The sequence below is a fragment of the Camellia sinensis genome, chromosome 11 (genome assembly GCF_055761805.1).
Source record: "Camellia sinensis isolate YWXY chromosome 11, ASM5576180v1, whole genome shotgun sequence".
Classification (NCBI taxonomy): domain Eukaryota; kingdom Viridiplantae; phylum Streptophyta; class Magnoliopsida; order Ericales; family Theaceae; genus Camellia; species Camellia sinensis.
The window spans coordinates 22,230,433-22,241,097 of record NC_138971.1 but is presented as its reverse complement, the minus strand read 5'-3'; the positions used below and the strand labels follow the sequence as shown (position 1 = coordinate 22,241,097).

Here is a 10,665-nt window from a genome sequence, read left to right as displayed (position 1 = left end):
AATACATGACAAGATGCAAGCTAACAAGGATGCAAAATGCAACTTAAGCATGCAACGACCGTTATCCTGGCGAACCTCTGCCATATTGTTGAAATCTAAATTTTGGGCAGTCATATCAAGTGATCCATTATTGCTTGGTGCCTGAAAATCACCATCATCTCCAATGATATTACGATTAATTGAACTCTTTGGCCCTCTAGTTAAAATGTCGATGTCTAGTGACAAATTGGCTGAATTGTTCTTGGTCCTCATCAATCTCTCAAGTCCCCTCTATGATTGTGCCATGTTCTCACCACAAGTACAAAAGCATATTATTTAATAAAGAACAAAATGTTAAACATGTCAGGGGTCATCACAATACATATTAAATTATTGTAACAGTGATTAGTATTAGTATTGATACACACCATTTTTACAAAAATATATGTAAAAAGTGCTTAGTATTCTAACTATTTTGGTATTACCTCCCTCTTAAAGACAGACTATAGGTTATCATTAGCATGATCCTTTGAAAAATAGTAGTGAACCTTACTATTTTCTAGATATGATAGGTCCTATATTTATACATATGGTTCGTTTGAATAAAAACAAAGGGGGGTAACTATGGAGATGAAAGTGAATTTTGAGTCAAACTATAAGGGTGAAAAGTGTAACTGATCCATATTTATTTTTCTGTTCTATACTTTGGGGGGCTTTGTTTCATTGTGGTCATAATGAATGACTAGTGGCGGGTGCACATGCTATGTCTACACGGTACACGTGTGCAACTTTATATCTGGTTTCTTGGATGGTTGGCTGAATGAGAAATATGCATTGGTTTGAAAATTGATTAGCAGTTATTTACTGAATGCGGTATGTTTCTTCATTCAGTTAGCGATTCTATGGGTGTTTTTTGGAAAATCAAAATTGTGTGACAAAGCTTCAAAAAGTGAGTTGTGTGTTTTATATGACATAATAGATAGAATAGAGTAGAAAATGCACAAAAACAGGTAAATTTTGCACCTTAAGTTTTTACAAAACTCTAATGAGAAATTAATCTTCTAATGTACTTCATGTTCTTTCAGAGATGGCTATGAAAAAAAATGGAGGTGGACGGAACTCCACCTTGACCTGCATTTGAAATATGTTTGGTAAAAGTAATTCAAGGATAATTTTGTCTGGAGTTAGAAATGCTATTTTTTTAAAACCTTATTTTCCATGTTTTATCATGATTATCGTCACAAATGTGAAAAGATGTTTTAGAGATTGGTCAAAACTAATGAAGTGTTTTAGGTTTTAAAATAAAGAATTTTATTTCATTCTTCTTTCTATTATACTCTATATAGGAGACTCTATATAGGATTCCTTTTGGGTTCAAAGTTTGTGGGATTTGGACCTACAACTTTTACAATGAAGGCAATGTCTTCCCAGTTAGACAATATAATCATGTGCTTATATAAGAACTATTTTATAATGTATATCAAAATTAATATATTTCATTGTTTTCGTATATACGATTGTTTGGCATCATTCTCTGGACTTTGTATTGAATCTTAACGATTCTCGATTTGATTCGATTAGATTCATGATTTCCAAACTTAGGGTTTCGATTCACTATATGATTCTCGATTTGGCATTGTGATACTTGCAGTGGCATTCAAATCTAGGGAGGACCATAGAAAGCAGCTGGAATTGGAAGAAGCACGTAAGGCAGGTCTTGCTCCAGCTGAGGTTGATGAGGATGGAAAAGAAATTAACCCTCATATTCCTCAGTATATGTCATCTACACCTTGGTATCTTAATGCAGAGAGACCGGTATGTTTTCTTAAGTAATTTTGTTTTGTTACATTTAGTGTTTTGTGAAGGCTGGAGATTGAAAACTTTTGTTATCTTTCTTCTTGTTAGAGTTTAAAACATCAAAGGAAATGGAAGTCAAATCCAAATTATACCAAATCATGGTATGACAGAGGTGCAAAAATTTATCAGGCTGAAAAGTTTAGGAAGGGTGCTTGTGAAAAGTAAGTGAAAGTTGCTTTCTTTCTCTTTCTTTCTATGTATGGTGCATGCATGTGTTCTCTATTCTGTTCATTAATTTTTGCAATGGCTAGTCATTGACATGAAGACGTAATCAATATAGATTTTAGTTGTAGAAGAGTTTCATGTAATCTGCTTGTTTCAGTACCAAGGTTTAAACTATGGAGGTTATACCCTGCCTTATGGATGAGAACTCTGCCTTGGGGAGGGAAGAAAAGGTATTGGTGGGATGGGGATAGTGTGGCTAGGGTTGGTTGTGGTTAAGTCTTAGCGTATCATTTTGTTTAATACATTGAAAATTTTAACATGCCAATTTTATGATGATTGTTAACTGCTCACTGTACATAATTGGATTTATTTAATTATTCTTTTGATATCTTGTGTTAAGGAATTAACTGCATTATAGCATGTGCTTTGCACACTATAGGGAAGATTGTCTGGAGATGCCCTTGCTAGTAGGAGAGTTATTCATTACACGAGGCATAACTTGCTGTTAATGCTCATTAGGTCTTGTATAGTTTAGTTGATTCCATGTCGTCACATAGTTGGTACCTTTGGGGGAGATCTTCAAGAGAGCTCTTCCTTTTATTTTCGATACCATCTTTTTTTCGTTCTTTTTTTTGTGTGTGTGTGTGTGTGGTGGTGGTTGCTAACATGTAATTAGCTCATCGTAAACTTTTTGAATTTATGACATATCATTGCTGGAGATGGCAAATTTGAATGCTTGAACTAAGTTGTGCTTTTTTTTTTTTTCTTTTTCTCAAGTGTCAATAACTTACTTTGACTATAATTTTGGGAAAGCTATTCCACATATTTGTTATGTGTATTTTTTAATATGAATGTAGGGAACTACAGTTGAATTGATATGAGCTCTTGTTATACTCTGCTGCAGCTGTGGAGCCATGACACATGACTCAAAGTCATGCATGGATAGGCCACGGAAAGTGGGAGCAAAGTGGACAGACAAAAACATTGTCCCAGACGAGAAAATAGAGACCTTTGAGTTGGAATGGCTATGATGCAGCTAGCTATGCCTATGCCATTGAGAGATATGAAGCAAGGGATGAAGCTAGAAAGAAATACTTGAAGGAGCAACAACTTAAAAAATTAGAAGAGAAAAATGGTAACCAAAATGGAGAGGATGAGGTTAGTGATGATGAAGACAATGAAGATGCTCTAAAGGTAGATGAAGCCAATGTTGATGAGAGCAAACAGATGGACTTTGCAAAGGTCGAGAAGCGTGTGCGAACAACAGGTGGTGGGAGTACAGGAACTATCAGGTGATTGTTCTTTCTTTTCTTTATTTTTTTTCTTTCTCCTTTTATTGTTTTCTTGTTCCTGCCATTTATTAAAAACTATTATACAGTCTAGTTTTTTTTGTTTTTTATTTTGTTTTTGGGGTTGAGGGGTTTCATTGTTGAATAGGTGATAGGTATACCCTGTATGCATGCTTGTTGGTTTTGTGATGTGGAAATTGTTTTCTCAATTCTTCGTTGGAAAAATTTGTTTGTTTTCTTTTTCCTATCAGGAACCTGCATATTCGGGAGGACACAACAAAATACCTTCTTAATCTTGATGTAAACTCTGCCCATTATGATCCTAAAACCCGTTACAACATTAGAAAGAACTATGTTTTTAAGAAGTCCGTTTTGAGTAGTCTATAAAAATTAGATTCTTCCAAAAGAGCATTTGGAGCTTGCTTAACCACAAATTAACATAGTTATGGAACTCCACGAATAAAATACATATAGGTCTAGAGGTTTACATTTTGTTGTGCAGCATATAGCTCAGTCTAGGATATATCTACACCTTTATGTGTACAAACATAATATATGCGTATATGCCAATTAATTGAAGAATGATGAACTTTTGTATAGATACTAGAAGGCTGACATTTCTTTGAAGGCGTCATAACTTATTTCCATTGCTTAATTTTCTCAAAAACGCATCTGTTCTCATTGTTGATTGAGATGTTTAATTATTCATGTGGGATGTGATGACTAACAAAAAAAAAAAACGTTGTATTTGATGTTGTTGGGAGTTAGAGCCAGATTTCAGATATAATTTTTATGTTTTTTTTGTATTTGATGCTATAGTAGTTAAATTTTTACTTTTGTATTTGATTGAGATGTTTAATTATCCATGTGGGATTTGATGACTAACAAAAAAAATGTTGTATTTGAAGCTATAGTAGTTAAATTTTTATGTTTTTTTGTAATTAACATTAACACATAATTATATTGTCATTAATTATTTTTATTTTTATTTTTTAGATATTTCCCATATAAGAGTGTGCTTCTTGTGGAATGCATGCCTGTGGAGAATGTGGCTAACTTTTGTTTTTGTTATCTACGAAGAATGATGAGAAAAACATTTAATTTTGGTTTATGTTATCTTGAATTATGAACAAAATCATGTATTTAAACATTATATATGTATTATGGAACATTATGTAGTAGGATAATTTTGTTGATGTGTAATTATGAATGGAAGAATATTTTATTATGGAGAAATTGTTATTTTTATACAAGAATTTTTATATTATTATGCAATTACTATGGAGAAATTTTAATATTTTTAATAATTTTATTGCAGGATATTTTTTTCTTTTTTGTGACGGCATCACACCGTCGCAAAAACAGAAAATTTTAAGATTTTTATTGATTTTACTATAGGTTTTACTTTTTGCGGCGACACTAAACTGTCACAAAAGATAGAATTTTTATTATTTTTTTAATACTTTTTGCGACGGCAATACACTGTCGCAAAAAATTGAAAATTTCATATTTTTTATACTTTTTGCGACGGCATCATATCGTCGCAAAAGTAGTGTTCTTGTCGTTGCAAAAAAAAAAAAAGGACTATTAGCGACGACATTTTTTGCCGTCTCAAATAACATTTTTAGCGACGGCAAAATAGTGCCGTCGCAAAAAGTCAAGAAATTTCAAACGTTATTAGTGATTGCAAAGTGCCGTCACAAAAGGCAAAAATGCCGTCTCAAAAGGGTAACATACTCCAACCATGCTGGAATTATGAGAGGAGGAAAAACAAATCCCAAACACACTGAAATCGTGTGACGAAAGGAACACTCTAACCATGTTGAAATCATGAGAAGAGGTCCTAAGAAAACCTCTTAGGGTCGCGTTCCACACTTCTTGAGATAAATTCCAAATACGCTGAAATCGTGTGAGGAAGGGAAGACTCAAACAACACTAAAATCATAAGAAAAGGTCCTGAGAAAACCACTTAGGGTCGCATTCCACACATCCTGAGATAAATTCAAAACACGCTGAAATCGTGTGAGGAAAGAAACACTCTAACCACGCTAAAATCATGAGAAGAGGTCCTGAGAAAACCGCTCAGGGTTGCATTCCACGTGTCCTAAGATAAATTCCAAACACGTTAAAATTGTGTAAGGAAAGGAACACGCTAACCATGCTAAAATCGTGAAAAGAGGTCCTAAGATAATGCGATAGATGCAAAGAGTATGATGAGATTGTGCGATAGATGCCCCAAAGGTGATGTAATTAGGCGATAGATAATGCTCAGGAACTACAGTAAACAAACAAAGTAGCACTAAAAGTACCTCATGGGGCAAGTGGCAATGAACCGCTCTACTCCGATGGGAATCTCCCTCTTTTGTTATTCAAACTCTTATATTTAACTCACAGTTCAAAGGCCCTCAAATGCTGACAAGGGGTAACCTCTGCATGTAGAAGCAACTAATGTTGTTTTTCTTCCTGATCATATTCACAACTTTGCCTATTCTCTAACGGGGTGACAGACTAGGTTGGTTCAGTATCTAGAATTAAGGCGCATACATGCTATCTTAATCTATAGGGCTGTCATACAGATTTCAAGCCGAGGATACACCCCTGGGTATTTAAACCAGACTTTAGTCTTAGAAATTCCAAACCTTTGCATTCTAGGCCTCGGCCATTCAAACTCTAGTTTCCATCTCTCTATTCTTTGTAAGTTTCTTTCACTCACAACTAGTGAGTTTCTCTTACAGAGGGTTGTGGTGTTACTGGATATACAGCAGATCTACAACATGCATTGCTTGGCAATGCCCCTGGCTTAATTTTGGCCAAGATGAGTTACAACATGTCTCGCCAGCTGGGTATACAGTTGATTGGTACTTTCCCATTCCGGTTCAAACGCCAGTCCAGGCATGAGTAGGTCCATCTAGATAAAGGGGTGGAATACCCTGCTCTATTTCTAGTTTGTGCTTCGCACTTGGCTCTGTACCTCGTTGTTCGGAAGATAAGAAGTTTTTGGCCCCCTGCTGCTAGCTTTAGTTGTGCCCTTTCTGGCAAACGCATTGACAATGGGGAAAAAATAGAAAACTTGACTCGACTGTGCCCCTAGTTCATTACTTTGACCATTTTTTATTTTTAGCTTTCTACTAAATTTTGACCAACATGGGAGTTAAATTAACATGCTTGTTCGATTTTCTGATTTGAAATCATATAACTTAAGCTGTGAGCACTGAAAATTTTCCTTTTTTGGGTCCAAGAAATGGTCCGGGTTTGAAAAAATTGAATAATTTTCAAGAAAAGTAGTCAGCTTCGTTAAAAAATCCTCAAAACTGTTTTTGCAAATGGCCAATACCCAATCAACGTAGAATTAACTCTTGAGATGCAACCTCAGATCTGAACTTGAATTGTCTTACAGCTGAATCTTCTAATGGAATAGGACAACCGAATTTGAACGAAGATAAGCCAATTGGACATTGATAGAATAACCAAGTTGAACAAGCCAATCAACATGGACAAAACAAACGGGTTGAAAATTGTTAGGGCCGAACTTCAGGATGAAGTTACCTATGTGTCCCAAAGATGGGAATCCGGCTTTACATAGTTCCTGGTTAAGGTTCACTTGGTTATTAACACTTTCCTTTTGCACTCTAACTTTTGCCAAAGCTGCCCTTTCGAGTTTTCAACCTTGCAAGCTCCATTGTTCTTTTCTTCTCATTTTTCTCATTTTTCTCTTTTTCTTTTCTTCATTCTTTCCTTCTTTCTTTGTTTTCATTTTTTCAATTTTGTTCCTTTTTTTTTCTCTTGCTCTAACTTTTGCTTGGGTCACCTTTCTGGATTTTCAGCCTAGCGAGCCTCTCAAGGATAGAAAAGTTTAACTTATCCATGTTGATCGATTGTGAGATCTGTAAGCCATCTGAATTCATGAGAATGGCTGTTGTCCCTGACTAAATAGTCTTGATGATGTAAGAGCCCATCCAATTGGGTCTGAATTTGCCCCTAGTGCCATAGATAGGAACTCGATTGGCCTTTAACAAAAATTTTCTTCTCTCAGATTTAGGTTTTGGCTTTCTTGCAGATCTCCATTGGCTTGAGAAATGACCAGTTTTGATTCTTCAAGCATATCTGACCTTTTTGCCCCTAGTTCAAGAGCTGCTTCTCATCTAGCTATGCAAGTTTCCTTTGATGACATTTGACCTTATTGCCCCTAGTTCAAGGGCTGCTTCCAAATCGGCCACGCAAGCCTCATATTGTGATTGATTGTTGAACATTCTAAATCAAAGTTCAAGATTTGAAAGCAAAGGGGTTGAGGCTCAAGGCCGAGAGTGATCTTATGCTGTACAATCTCAAGACCAATTCCATGCATGTCTTTGTAGGACCACGAAAAACATTTTTTGAAATCTTTTAATAAAGCGACTAGTCACTCGTGCTCTTCTGAAGACAATGTAAAACCAATTTGGATCAAGCCAAGATCCTTCTCCGTACTCACATTAACAGACATAATCTCATTTATTAAGGGCTTAGCACACCTCTCTTCCTCTCAGTCGATCAAATTTTGCAAATCCTGAGAAATTCCTCCCTCTTTGTTTTCACCACAATTTTGGAAATAGTTTTGAAAAAACTTTGGTCAATGCAATGATTTAAATGCACAGAGAAGTGGGTGAAAATTAATTGGCTCCATAATGGAAACAAACTCAAAAGAAATAGCGAAAAAGACAAACAAAACAAGAAAAGGATAACCGAGTTAACACCTCCGAAATCACCAAAACAAGACCGACTCAACACCTAGTTCAGAAAGTAAAATAAACAACATTTTCAGTATTGCTAAAACCAGTGCGTGCCATCCACCAAGCTTGGAATAAAATGAGTGCCATCAGCAGGTGGTTCATCCCTCGATCACACACATTATCCCTAAAGTTCATTGATCCAATGCTGATAGACTTTGTAGGACCTGGTGGAGTGATGACCTTATTATCAATCAAATCTTGAACTTCATGGTGAAGACGAAAACAACTGTCAGTGTCATGGTCGGTTTGTTGATGGAAGGCGTAGTACTTGACAACATTATACTTGGTTGGAAGGGGATTAGGGAGAGGCCGAGGGTCAAGTGGTTTGAGATGGCCTTGTCCTATAAGGATTTGGAGAGCTTTAGGTATGGTCATGTAAAGGGGATTGAAGGTGCGATTACCAATCCTACGAGGATTAACAAACGGGTTGGTAGGTGTTGATTGGGTTTGGAGGAGACCTCTTCCAGGTATAGGATTGGAGTTGGAAGGGTGTTTCTGGTCAGGCATCCCTTTTCATGGTTTTGCCTTGGATTCAAAGTGTCCTTAACCTGAATGACAAAAGTGTCATCCACAGTCTTTGCAACAACTACAAGCACTTGTTGTTTGTTTTGGCCTTCAAAGCCTAAGTAGCCCTCCAGAGATGTGCATAAGGATCAATACTTGCCCCGGCCTTGTTCTTGCCACTTGCTTCAACTTTGCCAAGGGATTGGGTTGCTATATTGGAGCAGAGCCCAGTTGTTATTGACATGTCACCACCCAAACTTGAAACAGCTTCAAGTTGGCCTTTTTCAAATACAGCCTATCCCGAGATTATAGAGCCTTTTGACATGAAATTCCTGGTATGTGATGTGGTCAATGACGGAGCCAATATCCCAAAGGCTGAATTTGCCACAGTTCTCTGCAAATCTTTAATCATGCTCATTAGCTCAGAAGTAGTGGGTTCATGGGTTTGAGATGATTGGGCTTCAAGTGCATCCATTATACACAAGTACGTGCTTTCTGGAATGAACACTGCAAGCTTGGGTAAACGGGCTGAGGTGATGTATATGCTATGGTTGTAGGTGGGTGGCTTGAGGTCTTTTTGGTGGAGCTATGACCTCGTCGTCAATAAGATCCTGAATCTTATGACAAAGGTGGATGTAGTGGTCTATATCATGACCGGGTTGTCGATGATAAGCATAGAATTTAGTCGGGTCATGTCTTGGTGGAAGAGGATTTGGGAGGGGTTGGGGTTCTAGGAGCTCTAGGTATCTTTTTTCTAGCAGCGTTTTTAAGGCTTGAGAGAGACTCATGTAAAGAAAATGGAAATTTCGGGCTTTGGGTTGAGTTGAAGTGGTTGGGTTTTGGCCATTATCAGGAAAATGGTTTTTGATAGAATTGGTGACAGTGTTTACTTCTAAGCGTTTCGCAACTGTGCTACCATTGGAACTACGAACAACATTCTTCCTCATAGGCTCATTACCTTCCACAATGATCCCTTGCCTAATGGTATCCTCGATTTGAACACCAATTTCATGGAGGTCCTTAAAGTTGAATAGTGGGAGCACTATCATTTTCTGCAATAGCCTTTCATGTAGATTTCTAACAATTATTCGAACTTGCTCTTTCTCTGGAGGCGTACTTGCCATCATAGTCGCCTTTGCCCTTCATCGAATAACAAATTCTGAAAATCCCTCCTTTAGTTCTTGACGCGTTGTCTCAAGATCACGAGTTGTGACCTCGATCTGCGTGTTGTAGGAATATTGGGCAATGAAGGAATCAACCAACTCCTGCCAGCTCTATTTCACAGAGCCCTCCAATTTAGCATACCAGATGGCAACTATTCCAGACATGGTTCAACTGAATAGTGACAACTTCTGTGCTCGGGTAAAATCCGTTGGTCGTAGGATATCAGAAAACGGACACAAATGTACCATTGGATCTCCAGAGCCATCGAAGCGGTCAATATGCGGCATCTTGAATCACTCTGGTAAGGGAGCTGCCGATTCGATGTGCCCATCCTCTATGTCTGGTATAGAGTTGACTCCCTGTGCCTTATTGAACTGCTTTTCCAACTTGTTGACTTTGAACGTGGTCGGATCAACATTGAATTCGAACAGTGCCTCGATTTAATACACCGAGGCTCTAGAAGTTTGTGTTGGGATGGGTTCTGCTTGGACTGGGAAAATCGGAACAACTTCAGTTTGTGGATCTTGAGCAGTGGCAGCATTAGCTGTGATACCAAGCGCAGAGATAGCCACCGTGGGTACATGTGATGCAAAGGCCGTTGCTGGCTGCGGTTGCTATTGCTGTAGCCTAGTTATAACCTTGGCCTGACGGGTTGCGTCATGCTAGAGGGAGTCAACTGTTTGCTACAAATAGAGTAATAATTCCTCCAGATTTGTCGGAGGCTGAGCCATGATAGGGGTAGATGCCCAGGATGAGTTGAACGAAGGTAATCTAACTAGCGAATGTCAGAACAGTGGAACTGGTAAACCCTGTCTGGCCCTTCTTTGTCTCGCCACTGGCGAAAGTAAAGCAAACACTGGCTGGATCTGAACTAAATTTTTGACCTGACAAAGTCTATCAACACAAGTCCAGAGTATCTGGGGGATATCAGAGCCTTCTAA

General features: G+C 37.6%; 1 pseudogene across 1 annotated transcript; it reads left to right on the top strand.

The window, feature by feature from the left end:
• The first annotated feature begins 205 nt into the window (after nt 1-205).
• LOC114312800 (pre-mRNA-splicing factor SLU7-A-like) lies at nt 206-3,335 on the top strand (annotated as a pseudogene). The gene is made up of 5 exons (XR_014344540.1): nt 206-298; nt 1,326-1,395; nt 1,631-1,794; nt 1,885-1,997; nt 2,906-3,335. The product of XR_014344540.1 is annotated as a pre-mRNA-splicing factor SLU7-A-like (transcript).
• Nucleotides 3,336-10,665: the final 7,330 nt, after the last annotated feature.